Here is a 25,389-nt window from a genome sequence, read left to right on the forward strand (position 1 = left end):
AATGTCAGCAACAAACAATGTATACCGAAACATCAGATGTAAAAAGCCACTGGTCATTGAATGAAGAACCTTTTATTCGGCATAACCCCTTGTTTTTTTAGCCTGTAATTTTATTGCCATTCAGGACATTTTCTAGTTAGGCCACACCAATTTAATTAGTTGGTTCTCGGATTTTTTCAGGAAAAATATGAAGCGACAGGGCGAAAAAAAAAAATAAAAACAGATCTAGGCATCCTATTATATTGGTGTGGCCTTAGAATGAATACCAAACGTAACCTTCAGGAATTGCCACATGCCCTGTGTCAAACACGGACATAATGGGCAGTTTGTCAACTGACCTTGGCCAAAATTGGTCAGCAGTCATCCCTGCCCACAGGGACAGCTGCAAAAATCATCGTCTTGTGTGAAATGACCTTGGATATGACTCTCACATGTCAATGGGCATTCTATGTGCACAAGTGTCATACAGCTCACTACCAGTACTACAGCTGCCCACCAGGCTAGGACTGTGTGCTGCTTTCCATTAATAATTTCATCAGGTTAGCAAGAGACTATGTTAACTAGTATGAGAAGGTTCTTCATTCAACAACCATTGGGTTTTTATATCCGACGTTTCGATTACCGCCTGTCTTCAGGACAACAATGACTGGTTCTGGACTGGACTGCAGTACCAAGCAGGAACGGTCATTGTTGCACAGAAGAAGGCGCCAGAGGATTAGCCTCAAACAGGCTTCAGAAAGGGGCTGGAAAGAGTAGAAATTTGCCACATAGATTGATAATATGCCAGGGTCCACGCTAAGAGATTTGGCCAATTTCTACTCTTTCCAGCCACTTCCTGAAGCCTGGTAGAGGCTACCGAAACACCGGAAGTAAAAATCCAATGGTTGTTGAATAAAGAACCTTCTCATACTGTATGGTGCTTTCTTACAGAACGTGCCCCCCTCCCACAAACTGCAATACTCACTAGCTCTCTTACATGTACGTCATGTGTACATTAAACCCTCACCTTTTGACCTCCCCGCTTATTGCATAGCAATCTGCTTGGGTTATTGCATAGCAATCCGCTCGTCCAAGACTCGTAGGTAAGCCCCAAGGAGAATGGTGCATCAGATGGGTTCTTCGCAAAGGTTCGACATTTTTTTTCCAACCACGTTTATTAATCCCTTAACACAATGGAGTATGACTGATCTTCTGTTCTTATCAATCCTAACACAATTTTGTAGTCGGCGCTAAAGATAGGAGTATCTCTCCTCGGCTAATAATAGATGTACTATGGGTGGGTTTGGGACAGAGCCCAGAAATTCATGAATGTCACTGTCAACATTCAGATAGGTCAGTCCTTTCCCAGACAAACAGGGCACGTTCCTTTTTAAGAGAAGCGACATGTTTTCTCACAATTATGCAGATGTGTTACGGCGCTACACTATCCCCCAGGTCTATGGTCTGTTCTCTCTGATACTGCGACCCTCTACCCTAACTCGTTTATCATCCTGGTTAATTAGTGCCGGGAAAAGGGAACTAAGATGTCAGGTGATAACTCTTGTGGCGGAATCTGCATACATTTTCTCCTGGTGGTGCCACTCTTGTAAAGAGATTGTCTCGGTTGATGGTATTGTCTCGCAGTGTCACATGTTTTGGCTCCAGGATGATAACTGATGATAGCTGTATAAATAGGTCCGTTCAAATATAGAGGAGGTCTCTGATGCCTATTGACACAGACTTTGTCCTGCCCGTACACACTGAAGTCAAACGTCACATCCAATCCTACAGGGAGTTGTATACATCTAGTGGAATGGATTATGTAATATTTCCATAGTTTCAATGTTAAAAAACAAAGACTAAATCAACGGAAAAAGACTTTTCCACTTGGACTGGAAAATTGGAAAGCTAGCAATTAGAAAAGAAGACCTCAAGTATATCCATATTTTTCAGCAAGGGGGAGACAATTGTTAGTAATGAAAAGGAAGTAAGAAAAATCCTGAACCACGCCTATTTTGAAGTGGACTAATCCCAAAAGGTGCACACATGAAGCTTGGAGCTACTGTAATTCCTGATTTTTTCACAGTACACATGTATTTTTATGTTTGTGGTTTTCGTGTTCACATTTGTACCACAAACTTATCATTACCATTAGCATTTTTCTGCATCTGGCACCACCGTGAGCATGTCCATTTTTCCCAGGCCGTGAATTTTTCCTACTGTGAACATAAAGCGAAGGGCACCTTAGCTCACACTACACTGCAAGGGAAGGCGGAGGGTGGACGAATGAGGGGGCGCCCTCGAAGGACCTGGACTAGTGACCTTAAGGAATGGACAGGACATCCCCTGAGTCACCTGACAAGTCTGGCTGAGAACCGCCCTGGGTGGATAACTCTTGTGGACAGTTTAGTTGCCCCGACGGCAGGTCAGACTGCTATGGGACCGGTGAGGTGAGGTGAGGTGAGGAACATAAAGTGAATTACAGTATGATATTCTGCTCATTGCAAAAGTACACAGACCTCCAGTCCTCCACCACCTGAACACTCTCCAGGGCCAAGTCCAGGCCATGTTCTAGCTCTCCAGGAATTAGCAGGGCTGTTTGTCAAGTTGAGAGGAAACAGTTTACCACAACTCCTTCCTGATCGTTCCTGGCACACAACAACATTGGCTGGTACAGTTGTACTGGTTTACGTTTCCCCTGGACATGTTTTAAAGCACACCATGGCTCAGCAGAGTCATATAAATCAACACATAGCCGACATACCCCCCACCCACACAGTCTAGTTCTGTATGTGTATATATAGCATGTTTATACTGACATAACCACAATACGTACAATACACCATGTAATGGCTTCTGCTAACAGCCAGACCTACATGTAGGGTAGCTCTTGTGTCCCTGCCAGCTAGAATCACCATTAGGAGAAGCTCAACCCACAGTTCAAACCGCATGTAACGTACCCAATCGTTTGCATCGCACAAGGCTTACACTATCTACACCTCCCTGAGCAAGACCGCTTGAGTATCTATATACCGAGGGGTACATAAAATCAAGTTCGCGCCCACTTTCTCACCAATGTGTACTTGAACTGCATCAGAAGGCCCTACTCCTTCCAAATCCAGGCGCGGATTGGGACCTGGCAGCCGTGTTTTTGCCACCACCTGGGGTTTCCTGGCTTTTACTGGAATTCCACTTGTGGGCCGGGACAGGTACCAAATGGAGGGCTGCTCAAAATAGGTTGCCATGGAAACATAACAGTATGCTGAGCCCCCTCAGGGTGGGTTGGTCCCGCTGGAGGGCGTGCCAACAATTCTTGGAACGGCCCACTGGATATTACAGGGGCTATTCTATTATAAAATATTTTCCTTTTAAAGAAACATTTTTTTCAGTGCACAACAGGTTTAACATCATTTCAACAGTATACATATTGGTAAAGATATAAATTCAGATATAAAAGAAAAAACAAAGATTTTTATCCCCTAAACTGTGTTTTCAGGAGCGCTACAAAATATTGGAATTACATTAAACTACAATGTATACTGGAAACGATCACGCAAGCTGTTAATTTCACACATGAATGAGTTGATGGTCATATAAGACATCACTGATGAAAACATACGAGCTATATAACATGAGTATTGAACAGAGTCTGCATTCTAATCCAGCTGTTATACAGAGTAATGCTGTTAAAACTTCCTGGTACAAGTTTAGACCTTGACATTTTTGATGCAACAATACTTGTACCATACCACAATATCCCATACTTATACCCATACAGGGGGCTTGATACACACTGCTACTAGCGTTCTGGATAAAAGTAATCCCCTATTCCAGTTAACAAGGAGCAAATCAGGTAATACCACCAGAGGGCTGGTAGGGTACAGAGGAAGAGATAGGCAATTACTATGGTTGATTGCATTTGGTGGTTAGAACAGATGAAAATGCAGACTTCGCATGGTTATCAGACTGGCAGTTATCAAAGCCCTAAGGTCTTTCCAACTAACGTTGCTTTCATAATAGCACTGCGCATTTTAAAAGCTGGGTTACGTAGCGAACAATGCTAGGAAAGAGGAGCATCTTTCATTTGGAAACGTGTCGAGTATGATTGACAAACACACTGCAGTTTTGTGTTGTAGATAGATTGAAACTTGGGATGCATGTACTGTTTTTCTAGAAGATCAAAGACCAATATTCTGCTTGCGAGATGATCTATTGGACTTAAATGTCAGAACTGACATGTCCACTTCGTCAACAATAGACAATCCAGTACTCCTGAGTATACAGTATCCGTCACTTGCTGCATAGGTGTATATACTACGATATTTCACTTGAAAGAATTGACCAATCCACAAATCTTTATTATACAGGGAGAGGATAAGATATCCGTCAAGTTCTTGCAATAGTACAGCATTCAATCTTTTGTGGAGTTTATATTAGGGGGCTAGAAATGCTTTTTCTGTAATCCTGCACTGGTCACAAAATATACCATGCCAGCTTTTCATCTGCAAAGTGTAGACGAGTGACATCCACATCTATCTAGTATGGAGAAATCAAACCTACCATTTAACCCCACAACTGTCAATGACTACAAACCAGTAGGGCTGCCAACACATATACATATTCACCAAACATTCTAAGGGTTTAACATGGCTGACATCTATACATCCTTCCACAAGTGATTCTACAAACCTGTATAGGGGCTTCCAACACAGATACAAGTACAACTTCACACTACATTCTGAGGGTGAAACATAGTTGACATCTATCCATCTTTCCCCTTGTGACACTTCTGACTACAATTTAACCTGTACAGTGTAGAGCTTCGAACACAATCATACAGATGTGCATGTACCAATTCATACAACATTCTGAATGTATTCAGTCAACATTCTGAAGGTTAAACATAGTTGACATCCATCCATCCCTCCATATGCAGATCCCCCACCATCTCCCTGACACCACTTCCCCCCTCAGCAGGTAGGGCAGGCCTGACTGTCTTCAGACTAAACATGTCCACCCAGCATTAATTGGTCTGGCTCTCTGGAGGCACCAGCCCCACAAGAAGGGTTCAGCTCACTGGATACAGGCTCAAGTTTTGTATGCATACCACTCTGTGGTTCAACCATAGCTTCCAACCAAAACTGAAAACAGGCCACTGCTGTTTTAAAAAAACTGCTAGGTGGTCCAAACCTACATCTCTATTTCCATAGACCAAGCTATTTGTGATTTAAAAAAGTCAATATAGCATATCTAGAACATGAGGTAGAAAACTGGAACTTCTGCTGCAGTACCATAGAAAACAACAGGGGGTGCAGCTGAATTTGTCCTTCATTTTGTATGACAAATACCCACATATCAAACATCATCAAAATCAATCCATAATTCCTCCAGTTATGCTACATCCATTCCCACACCAACAAACCAACAAGAATAAAATTTCAATTTCGAAACGAAAATTTATAAGGCAGTCGCTTCAGGTTACCATCATACTACACTGCATAACAAAGTTTTCTTTTTCTGAGAAAAAAAATGGCCAGGAACTTCGTTGATGTCTGCTTAAATCTCTCGCCACCCCCTGCCAGGCTACAGGTGCCTCTCATCTGGTAACCATGGTAACCGCCTGGCTGCAGGTGTCTCTCATCTGGTCTCCATGGAAACCAGGGGCAGGTGGTTTCCCTTGGTACTCCAGTTGTTCTCCCAGTCAAGGTCCTATTTGGAATAACCTTGTTTCCTTCCTATGACCTGCTTTTGGGTGTCAAACCAGACAAATTTACAACATTGGCTTGTGAACTTGAATCAATAAAGTAGTGCTTTTAGTGGATAAGAATTTAATAGTCAAACATTTCAAGTGTTATTCCAACACTCTTCATCACTGATGTTGAATTGGCTTGTGAAGTGATTTCATTTCATTAATTGTTAGACAACCAATATCACATTCTCTTTCTTGCAGAACATTGTACATGATTATAAACATGTAGAGGGTTGTTTTAAAGTCCTAATCTGAAATAAAGAAATTGTACCTTTACCTATACAGTATGAACATTTGAGTATGTTCCAAAATTTACTGTTCAAGCTGTCAGATTTGAAATGATGAGGACTTTGCCCCTGAAACGTATCACTATATCATGAACTCAAGAGGGCTTTTAACAAGCAGGCTGGACATTGACACAAACAGAACAGAACAAACTGTGTACACACGGTAGCGTGTTGTAACAACAAGTCCTCCGCAAACACAACACTTGACCTTAAACTCTGGCTACAACTTCCCAGCCACCTACATGTGGGGGAGGGAGGTGTAGTGTTGTAGTCGCTTTGCTGTAGACTCTTGACAGCTGGCATCGACCAGTCTGACATCTTCAAGGAGACCACACTCTCACCCAGACAGGCCAAGGCTTTTGTCTACCAGCCAACAATGTTAATAGGTAAAACCACCGGGATACCTAAAGTGAAGTTGATTAAGGTTTCGTGCTTGAGACTATTCATGTGGACGTGTCGGTCAAAACTGATGGAGACACGGTTTCAAAAGTGATTTGAAACAACTTGAAGGTGGAATAAAGGTGAAATTGTCAAGTACATCCTGTTGGTTATACATTTAAGCCAGATGCGTGAGAACTTCAAATGTGAGTTTACACACGAACTAAAGACTGGTAAGTAGTTTGTATCCTTTATCAAACTTGCAGCATACAAACATGTCACTCATATTTATAATATATAAATTTAGCAAAGGCTATTCCATTAAAAATGGAGGGGACAAACTGTTTTTACACCCTTTTTCAATCAAAATCCAAATACAATATTAGAGTAATATGTCTTCTTCCACCCCTCCTTTCCATTAAATGGAATAGCCTCTGTGAGATCAATTTTATTGCTCTCGATATTAGATAGACTTAGAAACAGCTGAAAGAGAAATATAGCTGGCAGCAGCCAATCTCAAGTGCATCGGTTTACAAAAACCATCATTTGGCCGTTATTTCAAGAGGCTGACACAGAGACTGGCCGTGTCAATAACAGGTGCATTTTAACAATCACACTCGTATAAACGTTTTTAGCACGCCATGACAACACCACCTGGTGCGAATGCAGATGTTTCGCCAGCGCGCTCCGGGCGCCGCAAACTCCCGCTGCTATAACCTTATCTTCACGACTCATCTTACACTTTCTAATTCTGTATCAATCCTGAAGTTCACATTCAGAGTATTCAATAAAACGAGATAGTCAAACAGTTGCAGACGAATATTGCTTTAGTCAGCTACTAGGTGACTGGGACACACGACTCTGGAATTTAAAATGTTACACAGATGAATAAACGTAGCACTGATGATAGAAGAAAGTTAAGACTTGGAAAGAGAGAAAAAAAGCATCAGTGTACTTGCTATATGGGACTACTGTACATTCATCAGAATGGTAAACATACCTGTACAGTTTTCAAGCCAAGTCACATCACCAACCAGCATCATGTAGAATTGTAGGATGATGTTGGCACGACCGCAGCACATGGGAAAAAAGAAAAAGAAAGAAAAAGACAATATTAGTCTCTTGATATACATAACAATCAACAAAAAATATCAAACCGAATACAATATTTTCAACATGCAAACTATTTGCTATTCATTATTTACAGGGGATAAAATTCTGGCTGAAGCAACTGTAATTCATGTACATGTTCATGTATATCATTTGTCGCCATACTTCAGACTTATGTCGGTAGTCCAGCTTTCTTAATATTCCATCCAGCTCGTCAAGTCACTGTCTGAATGAGCAAACAGGAACTTGACAGACGTGTACACCGAGACCCAATCATCACAATCCAAAATGTCCTTCTGTATGTACATTAAACCACTTGACCTGTCTGTGTGCATCAGAACAGTTAATACAAAATAGCGTCTTGTTACACAGCTGTATCTACAGTCTGAAAGCTCCACTTACTGAAACCTCATAGTGTGTACAGAATACTAAAACTGTATAGACAGTTAATGCGGGATAATGCACATGTACTACTAAATGCAATAAAAGCAAAGGAAATGGCAATCTGTATCTCAGTTCTTAGTAGATGTTTACATTACAGTCAATGTTATGACTATGTCAATGTTTACGAGTAAAAAGGAGACTTAAAAGTGTAAGCAACATGTATGTTCACTAAACTACAGTGTATAACCATAGCTATCCAGTTGCATGGATCAGTCATTATGCAAAACATTTAACAGGACTTTTCTTATCATCATACTGACCAACAGTGTCTTGTAAGTTGTAACTGAGCATCAGCTATCTGATCACAAATATATATCTATGCCTCAAAATCTCAAGATCCTTCAGTCTAAAGCATTCAAAACATTCTAGATAACTGACTAGCCCATTTTTTTGTATGACTAGAATGAAACCTCAAAAACTATCCACAACACTTACTTTGACAATGTCTTAAAGTTTAACTACAACAAATGAAGCAAAAGACTTTTTCAATCAAAGTACAATCCTCACTGTGTGTGCTTCGCCTAATTGTATGTCGGAATATCACCGAAAGACGGTGTCATACACTGCCATCTACAGCTGCCTCGAGTGATATGCAAATTTATGTTGAGCTCAACAGTCCTTTATCCTCTTACTCTTCATTATCTCATTCCATCCTGTGCCACAACCCCAACCCAGACCCGACTTCAAAGCCTGGCCAAGCCTTTAGTGTCCACTCAACGGGCAAAACAGCCTGATACAGTCTCCCCAACCGTCCACTTAAGGGTTTACTGCACGCAGATAAGAAACTACTGGGAATGTTAACACTTTCCTTCCTCTTGTTGGCGGTGATTGGGTGATAGGACCGGCGGAGTTCGGTTGAACCGTCTTTACCGACTGTGCTCCGCTTGTAAAATGGGGTAATCCAGCAATCAGTGTAGAGTGGGTTTTAAAACCAGTGTCTATCTCCTCTGCTTTCTGACCAGACAGGGATGCGGCGGCCATCCATCCATCCACTCAGGAACTTGTAGATAGGCATCTAACCACAGTAACATCTGTCTGTACAAGCATCTATGCTGGGTGAAAACCACAGAACTAGAGACAGGTTTCCGTGTAAAAACCAACTTCCCAACCATTCTAATCACAAGGACATTCCAGTCCTCCCAGCATTTCCTTTCTCAACTGTATGTGGAGCTTGAAAATTTCCTTAGGCCACATTAATTCAATGTATTGGGTCTCAGGCATTGCTATATGAAATTCCATCTAGAAGACCTAAAAAAAACAGAACACTTGAGTGAAAACTAGCATCTATAAATCTGTTAATTCCTGAAAATGTTATGTGTGTACCAAGGTACAGACTTTCATCACAATTTTCATGTTGATATTCTGACGTAACATTGTTTATTTAATCCAAAAACCAAGCAATTGAAGTGGCATGGCCTTCTCCCATACTTCAACTTTCTTACCGATACAAATGTAAATTTATATACATTCCCATAGGCCAAGGTCCTTACCCCAATATAACAGAATAATCAATTTTTCCAATATATCTTCCTTTTTCTGCTAACCTAATACTATTGGTACCACACGCCTATGCATCAAACTCTCTCAAAATATCCATTTTCATGCTGCCTCAATTTAAATTGGACAGCAAAGAACCATTTAACTCATCCCCAGTTTCTGCTTAGCCGATATAACAGCCAGTCTTGAGCATATAGAGAATTAAATCCCTCCGAAGGTATCCTTCACCGTCGTAATATTAATAGACCGGCAGATACGACCATCGACTGCCCGCGCTTGGCGATTCACGTCCCGTCTTGCGGGCTCAAGAAGACGGGAGTTTGGCGCCAGGGAGATCATATCCCGCCGTCCATCTGACTCCGGCCACTGGACTGGTCATCACTCAGGACAAGATATTGAAAACACGGCCGGCTAATGAGCTAACAGTGTGGCTCTTCCCTGGCCGGTAGGCAAGGGGTTAAGAACAGCAATAATCATTATGAAACTTAAAATCTGTGAAGATTTTCACGTCTTATCCGTTCACTCAAATCATCCGTTCACTCAACATACGTAAGTACTACTGAATATGTATTTTCTACATTCATTATGCTTTCTATAACGACACGGTTTTCCACATATCTATAGGACTAGGTACTGTATACGGTATTGTCTTTTTGCATAAAGCTACCCATACGTACTGTAAAAAGTACTTATCCTGACAAAGAAAATGCATGTATTTCACAGAACAAGACTGTGTGAATGCTTTAGATAGAGCAGTGTAGTACCGTCCCAAAATAAATGTACAGTACTATACTGATAAGCAAAAAAACAATTTAAATGGACTGAGATTACGGTGAAAAACAGGTGGACCACATATCAGAAATGTCTTTCTGTCACAGACAAGTAGTTTTTTGATGGACGATGAGTGATCTTCATATGCCTGTCACCAGCCACGTATTAGTTTCATACACATACCTTCTTTGAAGGGTGACAGGCTAAATTTGGGTGATACTTAGTACAATCTGACATTCTTGCCTGCTACAATGAGTGCATCTATTTTCAAAATTTAATCTTTCTCTTCAATACTGTTACTGTTACTATTAGTGTTAGGAGGGGAAATGATGCGTCTGTGGCATTTTAAGTTCACTGTTGAAACAACTGTAATACTGTTATGTGAAAACCGTGAACATTTTACAGTAGCATATTTTGCCTGCTATAGACCAATATGCATGTGACTCTTAGTCTTATCTCACAACCAATCTTTCGTTTACACATTATTTTCCGCTGAACATTCTTTGGTTTCCGACCACAATTTGAGACAGCAGTTGGATATTTAGCCTTCCCTTGCCCCCAAATCTACCCAAGGTTTAGCTCCTATTTGCGGTGTAACCCTAACTGTGGAAGTAGGTCTCACCTTAACCAGAACTGTGCTACACAAATAATCCACCCCACAGAAACTCTCTCCAACAACAACAAACCACACTAGCCCCCCTCAGCTCCCACCCACTGTTAGGGGCAGAGGTGTTGTATGGACTACCCCGCACCTCATCACAACCTGCTCTCCTGCATTTTGTCGCCAATAAAAGCTCCAGCAATTACCCCATCTGGCACGTTCACACAAAGCGCGCTCGCGGCATGAAGCGCGGCAGTCGGCTTACATAACGAAGGGATCGAACGACCTTTGGCCCTCGTTTACTACCGAGGGTTAGATGTGCAAATTTCAGTCAGACCCGTTTTTGTTTTACAGTCAGACCTTTTGAGGTTAAAAAATTGATTGAAGTCAGATGGAAAAGCTATTAACTCTTTTAATGGATAGACCTGGCAGCTAGTGGGAAAAAAGTAAGAAGTAACATAAACTATGATTTTCAACCAGAATTGTCATTTCTGAAACATACATTTTACAGGTTTGAGAAATTTTACCAAATATGAATATCTCTTAGAATAAAATATGAGAAAACCTTCCCTTCTGTTACTTATAATAAAACACTAACATAAATGAAATTTGTGATAAGAATCTTTATTGCATTTTCCGGTACTAAGATGCTATTAATGGAATACCATTGAAATTGAAACAAAAAAGATAATCATCATTACAGACACATGTATGTATTAGCAATTAATAATCAGCTTACATGCCATAGCATATCTTTGGTTGATGAACTGACAAAAAGCTTATCACCAAAGAATACTAATGACGGTACAAGTACGCATACTAATGGAACTACATGACACCGACATCTGATTACAGATTATTCTCATCAAATCATGTAGTTAGGAAAGACTTCCTCATGACATTTTGGGCAAATATCAAAGCATTACAAGGGCATTTCAAGGACCCCAACATGGAGTTCAACTGAGGAGAACTGTAATTTAGTACCATTACAGGGATATTCTCTCTGAATCTTAAGTTTCAGGACTAGACAGTTGCAGATAGTGTTTTCGATAAGCTGTAATAGCTGTTATTTCTATGATCAATCAATGACGTTATTTGTCATGAAGAAGATAGCGAGGTATGAACTACAAAGGGAAAAGATTTTTCTGTATTATAAGTATATGTATCTTATTCATAACTTATAAAGCACAAAGCATTTAAGCTTCAGGCTTCCTCCAGGAGGGCCTGCAAGGGGGGGGGTAGTGATTACGAATTACGCAAAATTTTCGCCGCCTATTACGAATTACGTTAAAGTTTCAGAGCTGATTACGATTTGCGGCTAATGTCCAATTACGAATTACGTTGATTTTTGCGGAGGCTGCCTACGAATTACGAAGTCTAAAACTGCCTGATTACGCCTTACGAAAAAGGGCTTGCAGGCCCTCCTCAGTTCACACGAGGACAGGGACTTCTCATCTTGAAACCCCAAAACTCCTGATGAGACAAACCAGTGATCCAAACTGTATTCCTGCCCTGCACAGGGCAAGCCTGCCAACAGTTGTCTGCCTTTCCAATTATCTACCACCTTTTAAACTTCCAACATCTGCCTTTAATCAAGACATACATCTTGACTGCTGTCTGCTGAAGGTGTGTACCCTTGGCAGTTGAAAACATTACGGGTGGGCAGTGCAGGAGAAGTTATTGGGGGCTGGGGAATCGGGGAAAATGTTTAAAACAGGCACGGTGAGGCTGTGTTTATGCTGTAGCTGATTGGTACTGATCACCAAGGACACTGACAGGTGTCCAATTGATCAAGTGTACTTTTCACCCCCCACATTGTGGCTACGTTCCTACCCCAGAGTATTTAGAACCTGTTACAATAAGAATCTCAAATCAAAGATGGCACAGATTTTTCAACACCATACAATGTTTTAATTTTTTTACCAGAGCTTTTTTTACATCCTTGTAGAAGAAATTGTACATTTTCAGTCACAAAGCAAGTATATACTTGAGTGCAATTTCATTTAGGTGCAGCACTGTACTACTGTTACATTGACATTTTGGAGGACCAGTCCTGTTGTTTGAATTACTTTTCCTGAACCTGTACCAGTTCATAGCTCTCCCCCAGATCTAAGTGCTATCAGCAGTTTTACTGTAACACCTTAGGAGACAGGAATGAAACACATGGTCTCTCACAATGACATGTTATATTGCATGGGGAGATAGGTCGTGATTGCTTTATGGTATTGTACACTTACCCTTGTCATCTTGCATTAGCTGGAACGGTCGCAGGCAACCTTTTCCATAGTCTAGTCTGACATTTCTTTCCTCAAATGCGGTTTATGGGTAGTTTTGTTTCACTCTCAATCTTAAAGGCCTGTATTGTAAGATTTTTCTGATAATTTCTTTACATCATGAGTTGAATCTACCTTGTCATATTGCATAGTCATATTCATGGAGTAAAAATCTTTAAAATGTGATATTAGTTAAACAGATACCAGATGATTACCTATTATCTATAGATAAACACTTGAACCTTGGACCGACAACCTTTAATTTAGAGCCTTAAAAAGTAAACTAATTGTTATGCAGCATGCATGGCAATGGTTCCACATCTCAGAAGGAAGGGGGGCATGAAAGAGGAGGGGGCCCTCCCTCCCCACATGCTTGAGGGGTTTGTTGGAGGAATACAAAGAGGCGGTGATCCAAAGTGAGCCTGCCTCCCTACATATACCCGCTCCAGTTGCGTACTTGCTTTAGTGGATACGATATGCCAGAAGAACTGACCTGAATCGCACAAGTGTTTCAGCTTGGAGAAACCCGTACACAGTTCCCAACACTACAGTCCCATCCAATTTCATCACCGAAAAGCAGCCAAAGAACCAAAACATCCATTTATAAAGCATAAAAACGTTGCGGCGCCACAGGCGGGTATAATAAATGTTCTGGACATGGGGCTGGTTCTCCTAGTTTGTAAGGGAAATGGGGGGGAATTCCTGAGATTTAGAACATACCGCTTGATTAGAGATGCCCAACAGATGGGGGAGTGTTGACAAGGAATACCAAGAAGCCCAGGTGCCTTGGGGCAGACTTTTGTCATCTCCAAGGCCTTATCTTAATCCACTTGCTACATTATGTGCATACTGAATTTTGTAAATAGCCATTGGCATGGTTAATCTGTAATTATAAAGATGCATTCAAATACATGTAACTGTACTTCTGTGTCTCGTTGAACTTCGAAAAATTAGCAGTAAGGAATTTAAAAACAAAATATACTTACTTACTAACCCTATAACCAATACAAACATAAATTTGCTGATAATCGGATACCTTAGCAGGTTAAGAGTTAACTTGCCAATTCAGTTAACAGCTACAATATGATTATGAATTGTAACTTTCACATCAGTACTTGCTTTTTCAAAATACTTGCTTATGGTATCTGACACCCTTCTGTAATTCTCTTCTTTCTGGAGATCAGAAGAAAATCAATGCATACAGAGAAGTCTATGCAGCTAAGAGACAAGGTTATGTGGACTGATAACAAAGTAACTAGAGACAGGCCGGACTTATTGTACCCTTCCTTAACCTTGCTCAAAGGTCGATCTGGATTGCCCCCCATTTTCACTACAGTTGCTCACACTGGCTCCCCATTGGCTACTGGGTGAAGCTTCAGATGACCTTTGAACCACTAGACATGAGAAGGATGACCTGTAGTGACCTTTATCAACATGCTTACTGAAGTAATTTCTTTATAAAGGGTATCCTTGAGAGAATGGTACCAGACAATGAAAAAAATGTGTATTACTATTAGTAGTCTCTGTTTCATGTACAGTACTTAGAAGAAGTTAGGGTTTTTGTAGTCTGAAAGGAATATTTGTGAACCATTGCAATTTGTCCTTGAAAAAAGCTGAATAGTAGAATGTGCAACTACAAGAATGTGCAACTACACTTCTTTTGCTTTTGAACCACTAAACAGAAACGTTTACCATTCTTTGGTCTTGAACTTTTCCCACCCACCCATATGAATTTATCAATCAAATTTGTTATTTTTTCTTCAATAACAGTCTTGTAGTAACGTTACCTTTCCAGTTTTATTCACAAAGCCTGGATAACTGCTGACAGTGGTGCAAGTTTCCCACCTCCATGGTAGGAAACTTCAGGAAGAAAACATTTTGAGAGCCTCCGGCTGGCTAATTTGTTAGAGACAGGTTGAGGGGCCCTGGAGGAGTTGCAGAAACCTTACACTCCTCTGGAATTCATTTCCCACTGAATGTGTGCGAGAGAGAGGGTTCCACCTTGAACTAGGGATTCGATTGAGGCCAGGACCTTTTAGGATGTTTTGGCTATGGAGGAGGCAGTTGGATGTTACAGCAACAAAATCTGATAGCTCCTACCCTACAAAGATAACACTTCCAGTCTGTGTTTTGCTGAGACATTCTTAATATTGCAGTAGAAAAAGTAAGCAACCTCAGGTGAACCTGCAATTTTGCAGATTGAACAAAAACAGGCTAGGGGTTCGATGTAGTCTGTGTCTGTAGATATGGCCACAGTTTCGCAAACAACATATCTTATTTCTTACATTCTATTGCTGAACAGTGAACACTACAGAGATTATATTCTACTACTAGTAGATTATATTCTACCATAGATGTTGAAGGTAAGACTCTTAGAGTGACATTTAGTTGATATGTTTAAGTTATAAATCTCTGAAGCCAGATAAAAAATTTAAAAGAACAAATGATTTAGCACCAGATAACGGAATTGATCTTGACATTTTAACGTTCTCTTTCACAGAAAGCCCTAGCTTAACATTTCAGTAACGTCCAAGTACATTTAGCGTTACTAGCCTAAAAAGTCCTTTTCGGCTGGAAAATGCGTGCTAGAAGGAGCGAAGGATAACTTCACCTTTGAAGTATTTTGCTCGCGGCACATTTGAGGTTCATCTCATGCTCGAGTTGACAGCAGCTGAAGGTGAAAGTGCTTTGCTACACTTCAAGTCTTCGGAGCCTGTATTTATGGAGGCGGCACAAATCGGGCGACTCCCCACAGGAAATGACTACCCGAGACCCGCCGAGTGTGCATGATGGAGAATATATCACGGCTCTCTGTACCGCACACTTCGGGAAAGTTTCGCAGACAAATTGGGTGGTTACGGAGTGAAATCCTTTTTCAAAGTGACAACCTCTGCGGCATGCAAAACCGATGACACCCACACCCACAAAGAAGTGTCAAAATCCATTCCTGGTAAATGAATATGGTTGTTATTTCGAGCAGAAATAATGCTTTGCAATGAGTGCCTATGAATATAATATCTGCATTAATAATCCCAACCTCAAGCCAAGCTTCAGTTCATTATGATCCCGGAAATTGTCACAATAAGCCCTGACAAAACAAAAATTAATGATCTAGGGTTACTGCAGAAAGGAATTTGTATAAACAAAACAACAACTATGTGTTGTCAATCAGAGCTATTTAGAAAACCATCCATCTTTTTTGTTTTTGATCACCAGGACAAAAAACCTGTACGCTACTTGGTCATGTCATAAATGATATTTGTCACAGGTCATTTGCATCAAATTTGTGGTCTACTTAAGTAGATTACTTGCTATTGATCATATTTGCTTGTTGACGCAGGAACAAGTAATAAAAACCCGCTGTCGTGGTCATCGTCAGAACTTATTTCCAGTGTTGGCCTGGCAAAAATAAAGAGGATTAATAGTACACATTATGGCCATCCTGCTGGGAGTTATTACATTTTTAGCGTAAGCGGCTTACAGACCATCGTTTACACGGAATATTTCCGAGCTCGGCGGAAATGGTTCACGTTCGTCGCCGCGACTCCCCCGGATTAGCAACCCGCGACCTTCGCGTGACATTCCGATCAATCAATACGGTTCTCCGCCCCGAGAGTACTTCACGGTGGAGAGGGTTGAACGCCGCGATTCACACGCCGGCCGGAGCCCTGCTGTGAAATGAGAGATCGCTGCCGCAACGTATTGACACCTGCAGTCCGGCGGCCATCCATCAACCAACTCAAGCCGATAAACCCACGACCAAATCTTCTACCAGCATACAATGCAAATTTCAAGATTGTGGAGAGATGGAATTTTGAAAAGGCGCACAAACATTACAACAGTTACTGTGTATGCTATGATGGCACACACCCAATCTTTCCAGTTACATATGCTATGAATATGATAGCAAAATTTATAAGGATGACAGAGAATTATCAGTCTTTACACTGTCAACGTTCCAGTCCGATAAACCGCCAACCAAATCTTTTCCCAGCACACAATGCGGATTTCAACTTGTAAACAAACATTACCACACACTGTTACACATGCTATGATGGCAAAATATGTAAGGATAACAGAGAATCATTAATCTCTTTGCAGCCAACGTTCCAATTTTGTTTCCTATTATCACAGAATGAGATGCAGGATAAATTTACATGACATTACACACTAAGATGTTATTGTATCACCCTCTAAGGAAATTTTGCCCAACTGCATGTCATTACAAAGGCATGGAAATGGAAAATTTGGACAAAAACGGGTCATTGATTATTTTGGAGGGGGCAGCAGTATGTAGCACGGTCCGATGATTGAGATCATGGGGAGAAATTGGCAGCAGACAAACAGCAATTTTGCACTACGAGCGGCGCAGTGTGGTTGCAAGTATTTAATGAGGTCCACTGGGAAGACAGGAATGGAGAAATGCATCTCATCATCAACTAGAGGTCGGAGATCTCATGTCTTCGTCAGAGGTACATTGTTCTAGAGAAATGAGTCGTTGAGCTTTAATAACCAATGTAGTCTAAAGTAGCCTGGGTTCCAGACCCATAGCACACTGGACACAAATATCTCAGTGAGCCTGGGTCTGGTAGGGTCAGATAGACCTGCCACTCGAACGCTCACTATCTGAGCGTAAGGCCCCATTGGTGGCACAGCAGGAAGCAATTCTACACCTCTGCTATGATTGGTTAAAAACTCCCAGCTGGATCTTTGAATCTTCACCAGCAGATGAGATAAAACTGTAAATAAGGTGTATTTTGTCCTGGTGTGTCAGAGGACTGTTACCTAAACAAACAGGAAAGCCTGGGCTGTACACTACTTCTACTATTAGACTAAGTTCTGCTGTTATTTTGGAAAATAAACTCCAAAAACATTTAGAAAATTGACTGGTTAATGATTAACTGTTGAGCCCAAGATTGTCTCCTGCTGACCAATGGTGGTACCGTGTAACAGGCTACCTGTGGTGTGAGGGGTCATCAATCACATCTTCTCCTAGCCTCCCTTTGCTCGAGAGGCTTCCCTAAGAGACCCGACCAGACCCTTGCACACTGAGATATTTTGTGTCCAGTGTGCTTTGGGTCTGGCATCCAGGCTAGTCTAAAGTAAAAGAATCTCTTTACTCCATCTTTTATGCTACGGACACCCTGAAAGAGTTTGCCAGATTTTACAGGCGCACAGGTCTCCAGTGGACGTCATCCATAACAATTACTTCGAGTGGCCGTATGAAATAACCTGACGCATGTCCAACCTTTCCTCCACCAGCTGAAGTTATAATGAAAAATCCCTCATTAAACGTTATTTATCCCATCCCATTATGGGGTTCCCAATGCAGCTGTCTCCAAGCAGACGTTGGTCATTATTTTTAAACACAAAAGGTGCGCTGCAGTGACGTAGGGAACCCCACGAACACATTTACAAACTTAAAATTGGTCTCAACAATAGTAACGTAAACCTGTCCACCAAAAATGACAAATATGAATTTACATATACAAAAGTTATTTTGCTCACAAACACAAAAGGTGCACTAACATGCCGTACGAACCCCCCCCCACACACACACACAAAGCCCAGAATTTGCACTCAACATTGGCAACAACGGTAATCTGCCTGCCAAAAATCATGGACGTCGAATTATGCCTTCCATGGTTATTCGGCTAAATGCGCAGTCACCCACAATGCGGCGAGACAATTCAATAGAATTCTGAATAAGACAACAAGTTTACACTAGTGTTCAATGGCTGGCCTGATCCCCAAATGTGTCTACGAAAGCACCTATAGTTTGCAAGGGCGCATCGGGCGCCAGAGCGCCGAAGCGCAAGAAATAAAACGGGTCCGGGAATATGCACCCCCGAGAAATTTGGATTTTTTTAACCTTCCATAACGCATTATCCTACATATTGCGACGCAAAGAAACGCCGACCTCTTGACGTTTCAATGTAAGTACACAAGGCATACTACTGGAAAACGCAACTAAGAAAAGGGGAAAAACACATACTAGTACCCTATAGTTGAGGTCTCCACACCGAGAAATCCAAGGAAACTCCACCATTAAAGAAATACTGTTGAGACCTGTAACCTATAGCTCATCGATAGCACACAAAACACTTATATATAGCACAAATATCCTATGCAAACGAGGCTTACTGCCTATAACCAACCAAAGAAAAAAGGGACAGAAAACTGAATACCAAATAGCATGGACAGCTAGCGCTGACAGCTGTTCTGGCCATAAGGTCGATGACCTACATAAAAGACAGAGCACAACCAATACAGCTGTCCTACTCTAATTGGCCAAAAGGTCGTTGACCTACATACAACACAACACCAGAACAACAAAAAAGCAAGAACAAGATAACTTCTTTTCCACATTCCTATTAAACAAAAAAAGTTCAAACTTACACCACAAAATCTATATTACAATACCTTTACACCATACAAAAATCTAGACTCATGCCACATCGGTACTTGAACTACAAACAAACAAAGAAACAAACACAAAAGATCTATTACGGGGACATAACGACCTCCACCACTCTCATCTTTAAACTCAATCTTGGAGACCAACACAGTAATATGCCTATTAAATTTCATTAACTTCCATCCACACATACAAAAGTTATCCTGCTCACAAGAAAAATTAACAAAATGCCCCCTGTAGTAATAACGAAACCCCCCACGAAGCTCAGTAACGAACTTAACCTTGGTCCCGATAATAGTAACCATCACACCAAGAATCATAATCAAAATTTTACAATTACTTGAGTTATTTTGCTAACAAGCCACAAACACAAAAGGTGCACCTACGTGACGCATGGACCCCCCATGAAGCCGAAAATTGTACTTGACTTCGGCCTCAACAAAGGTAATCTGCCTGCCAAAAATCATAGACGTCGAATCATGCCTTCCAGAGTTATATCGCAAAATCCGCAGTTCCCCACACTCCGGCGAGACAATTTCATAGTCCTTCTAACGAAGACAATAATGTTGGCAGGGATGGATTATCTGGGAAACTTTGTCTACAACTCACCAACACGTCGGCAGAACATACTGCACCTGCACGGAACCCAAAATGTACTGTTCATATCGCTTCAGCAGAACGTCTATTAGCATATCTAAGGATGGCATCCTCCTACAGGTCTTAAATGTTGTTTCGGGAAAGGTATTGTCTGTAATGGACAAAATTCTGATGTAATGTTGACAAAATATCCAACCAAAAACACGAAAAACCTGGGTTTCACCCAGGTGCAGTATGTTCTGCCAACGTGCTCAAATTCATTTATTCTTGCAGGGTCTAAATTTCATGGTAGAAAGGGAAGAATTTTGTTACGTTTTAGGTTGAAAGAATTCTTTAGTACAGAAGCAATATATTGGAAATGCATATTTACATAGCTAACATCCGAACTACATGAGGTGTCATAAGTGAAAACAGCTAAACCAAACATCTGCTTGGAGATTAATGTCCTTCCAGAAACTATTTGTACAACTGCTAAAAGTCTGTGGTCTCCTGTAATTACATACATCATCTACACTTCCCCTTATTGCCTATAGCACTGCTCTTATGGCCCTTTGGCATATCACGTAACACACAACAAATGTGTTCTCTCTGACCACATTATAAAAGGCATACATGACTTACACATCTAGTAATGTTAAGGCGAAACCTGGCGAAAGCATTAACGTGATTTCTAGTTACAAATAGGGGAAGAGGGAATTGCTGCATATTTCTTGTGTACACTTTATCACCCTCCTACCCTGTACACCAGTGGCTATAATAGGGGTGGGATATGTGCAGACAAATCATAGCAGGGGGATGGGACAATTTTCCTTGTCAGAGGGGCATTTTTACAGCAAGGGAGGGAGGGGGCACCGTAGCTATACTGTAAAATGGTATCTCAATATCATAAAAAATAATAACTGTTACAGTCATTGCCAAGCTTTTAGAAATCATCTGTCATCTGTCCCTATTGACAGAGATCCCAGGAGTTTAGATAAAATTATTGCTCTTGATGTTTTTAAATTTAGAAGGGTTTGGCATGGCTGGAAGACACAAAAAATAGCTAACTACCAAAAAGGGCATCAACACACAATGTAACTGGTTTTATGGCCAGCAACAGATAAGAAAACATGTAAGACATTGACGGCAAACCTCGTAACCAGTACTAAAATGCGACAAAGATGATGATGATGATTATGCAACTCATTGCTGAACTGGTAATTTTACTCTAAACCTTAATCATTGCAGTTTTCTGCACAATTTGAGTGAAATTGCAGGACTTACCTGCTGAAAGAATCCAGTCAGGATATCTGTCATACAGTTTAACTGGCTTATAAAATCCTCGCATTCAGCTGTTGAATTACGGCCTCAAAGCCATCCACTTAAGCCTTCCAGGAATACACTGTAAACTTCTTTAATTTAGCCCAACAAAATTTCAGTAATTTTAGAGTGACACGCAAAACAGCATGGCTTTTTTATTGAAACACAATTTTCCCATAAACTTATGTAATGTACATTTGAAGTGGCTGGAATTAAATATGAATATTAATGAATTAGAATTGGTAAAATAAAGTCCTACCCAAGTCAATGCTTTTTACCGTATATGCATAAATGCACAAAGACTGGAGGGGGAAACCTACTGGTAATTACTATCTTGGGTACAATTATACCCGCGAGCGATTAGCAGGGGTTGGAATCACGTGTAGCCCGCCACAGACCAAACAATGGGAGCTGACGTGGTTAACGATTGCCTTCGCTTTCAAACTTACCATAACAATGTGACGCATGTCAAGAATCTGACCCTCACAGCTTTTCAGCACTGTTGACTACAATATGCAGCATGGGAACAAAGCTTACTACAAGTACAAAGACAAAGGATTTTTTGTTCATAACTCTGGGTTTTGTCTTTGAGACCTAATGGGGGCTTATCAAATTTTGAATTGTTTATGTAACAATGTACATGCTGCACTCCAGTTCAAGTGTGGCTATTTTTAAGCACTAAGAAGATATCTTGAGAGGACTTAAACCAGCTTTAAGACACGGCTCCTTGCCTTCACACTTTTGATGAACTCCTTCTGATGCACACACGCCAATACAGCCACGGCAAAACTTGCAACATGCAACAATTTCTAGTAGATCCGAAACACTATCATCTTTGAATATTACAATTTACACCTTTATAAATAAATAATGTACTTAAAACGTCTTCTGACTTAAGGTATTGACTGTTTCCAACTGTGGTAAGAAATTACACAATTGAGAAGGTACCCCTTAGAGCTATTGAGTTTTTATGTAAGCTTTCAAAGGCATTTTATGACTCTAGACAGCAAGGCACCATGTATGTATTAGTTATGTGGAATTTTGCTAATGAAGGAGTTTACCACGAGACTACATAAGCATACTGCTACTCAAAATGCAGCAAATCTATATATGGTTCTCCAAATTCTGTATAAAAGTAATGCACAACTTGCAAAGTTCATCCAAATGTCAGAAACGTGTCGGGGAACGTGAAAATTAATCCTTGAGACTGGAAAGGTCAAACTGCCAGCACGTGTAGGTGTCCGGGCGCCGCCGGGAGTGTTTTAGTTCGTGCCACCAGACTTTCTCCTTTTGTAAGCCCTCGCCTCGGGGGACCATTACGCTAATTCATCCCGCTTTTCTCACCTGTTCACCTGCCGACAGCGGAGTCATCTCACGCCAATTCACGGGAGAACATTCCACGACATTCGCCGACGCAGCGCCGCGACCAAACCGTATGTGCAAAGGCAGCAGAAGACAAAGCCGTTTTGCAATAACTACAAGCCTTCTATTTGCCAACTTGCATACTGTTCTATCCAAGTGCACAGGTGTACAATTCTTCTGGTCTAATGACAGGATAGACAACTACAATTGAACACAATACACAGGTAACTACCATTCTCCCTGCTTACTGAAGTCTTGTCCATTCAAACCACAACTTACCCTAACTATTCTGAACAAAGTTTTCCACAGTTTGAAGCTGGGACCGACACTGTCCATCCGCATTAATTATACAACAGTTGGTCTTCTACCTTCCCCAAGGGGATTCAGAAGAAGCTTGGAAATTTTAGTTCTCACACAATTTTCCACTTCCGGCAATAAATTAAATACTGAAGAGAGGATACAGGATCAATCTTACTATTGTTACTTCTTCATAACTTGTGACCATTTTGATGTGACTAATTTTCAGATCTTTTATATTTCTTCTCCTTTCAGTAACTCAAAGGCTTTTCAGAGTTTCTGTATTTCTTTATCTTCTAATAATCCAAAAGCTTTCCAGGGATTTTGTCTTTCTTTACCGTGCTTTCTTCAGCCACAGAGATGTTTCTTACTTGTAACTGAAGCTTCAGGTAGCGATTACTAACACCACTCACCACAAATTAGAGATATTTTTTTACAGAAAGCCATCTTCCACTTGTCCGGATCATTTCATTTTTCACACCTGACCTAGTTTGGCAATGTGAGGTGGTACCACCTGTTTCCTAACCTCACCTGATAGCGAAAGGTGCTAAATACATCCAGAATCCCTCCCTCCCGCTGGCCCAGCTGGTGAATAATTGAAGAGATAAGCCTGGGCCTAGGGAAAAAAATGTTGTGTTTTCTGTTTCCCGACTGACCCTGGAAAAAACTAGCCTGGGTACCATCCTACTTGTATAACGGGGCTCCCATACTCACTTCCCTAAGAATAGTCTAGCCGGTTCAGATGTAACCATTTCCAGACTGCTTCTTAGGGAAGCGAGTGTGGGAGCCCCGGCATACAAGTAGGATGGTACCCAGGCTAGGAAAAAACTGCCAACCCTAGACTTTTTGGGGGGTGGACCTTTGTAAGAGACGTGATTTTTCGAGCTGATCAACTTTTTCTAGCTCCATGATCTGACACCTGAGTGATAAAAGTTTGTACAATTGGTTTTCTAACATTGACATTGAAAATAAAAGTGTCCTCGTGCAAGTTTTATTTTGTTAAACTGTATCAACAGTTTAACAAAGTAAAACGTCCCCTATAGAGATATCACTGAATTTAAAAACAAAGAAAAAAAGAATCCCTACCTACCGACGTTAATTTTTCCATGACTGAAACAAGAAACACAACATTCTTTTCCCTAGGCCTATGCCTGGCAGGCTGGGAAACAAGCCACCCACTCTTATTGTGGCCCGGCCACTCCGCAAACACCGGGGTCGCACGCAGAGGTCACTCATCTTTGAATAACTGGGTCAAGATGTTCATTACTCCATAATGTATTGTGAGAAACATATTTCAATCCCCATTTCTCCATGTGTGTGTATTTGTAATGCCAGAATTACTACATTAAAGGCACCACTAGACTAAGCCAACTGATTCATCTTGCCAAATTAGAGCTACTCTACTGGGAAAAGATGCCACATAAAAAAGTAAAAAGGTGTAGCAGAGTTCCATGAATTTTAACAAATCTAGATGAGTATGTTAATTACACAAGGGATGAGATATCTGTTTTAATAGCTGATAATTTTTGCCGCTTGCTTTCATTTGTGAACATGATAATCAACCTGTTTTGCTTTATTATTATTTAGAAAAAACTACATTTGATTCTTTTTTTACGTTTCTGTTTTCACCAGATATTAATAATTCATGCTACACAAGATTGGTTAGAAATAAGCAATCAATATTATTGTTTTTCATTTAATATTGTATAACTTTTATACTGGCTTTCTTTATAGCAAAGGTACCAATTATGTATCCAGACTCAAGTAGAAGAAAAACAGCTCTAAGAATTTACAGTTCAACATTTTAAATGATGTCTCCAGAAAGCAATTTTCTCTCAAGGAGAAATGCATATATTTCAAATCGTAATGTTACAGAATTCTGCCTCCAATATTTCATATTTTTGCACCATTGCATTTACTCACAGATTTCTGTGCACATATATCTTCCCTCTGTGTTGTGATATTGCAAAGCCATGAAAAAGCTGCTAGGGCTTAATGGAATCATTGCCCCTGTAATCTGTAAAACTAATGGCTTTCTATAAAACATGAAACGCTTTAAGACAGAGTACCTGGATCAGGAGACAAAAATAAAGGAGTCCAATTTTTGGAAGAAGGAATCAGGCTGATGCAAATCAGTAAACGACTGCCATAACAATAGAAATCGTGAAAAAAACATTTATGACTACATTACCATATTGACTACTGTTTGACAAATAAATGCTGACCAAACACAGTTTGGATGTTCAAGCTATTGAAGAGCACATTCCAAGGAGTTAACCACAATGGACACCATGGACCAACAAGTTATAAATATAGAGTTTACAATA

The 25,389-nt window shown here is 40.7% G+C and overlaps 1 protein-coding gene across 7 annotated transcripts in view; it reads right to left on the bottom strand.

The window, feature by feature from the left end:
* Positions 1-25,389, bottom strand: part of LOC109474288 (poly(rC)-binding protein 3-like) — a 65,358-nt gene that overhangs the window by 32,718 nt on the left and 7,251 nt on the right. The window contains exon 1 of one of the 7 annotated variants that reach the window (XM_019774566.1): positions 3,053-3,072. The exons of the other annotated variants lie outside the window; for them this stretch is intronic. The gene's annotated coding sequence lies outside the window, so the exon portion shown is untranslated. Of the gene's footprint in view, positions 1-3,052; positions 3,073-25,389 lie in introns of those variants that run through there. 7 annotated transcript variants of the gene reach the window in all.

Source organism: Branchiostoma belcheri, unplaced genomic scaffold (assembly GCF_001625305.1).
Source record: "Branchiostoma belcheri isolate BF01 breed outbred unplaced genomic scaffold, Haploidv18h27 scaffold30, whole genome shotgun sequence".
In the NCBI taxonomy this organism is placed as follows: domain Eukaryota; kingdom Metazoa; phylum Chordata; class Leptocardii; order Amphioxiformes; family Branchiostomatidae; genus Branchiostoma; species Branchiostoma belcheri.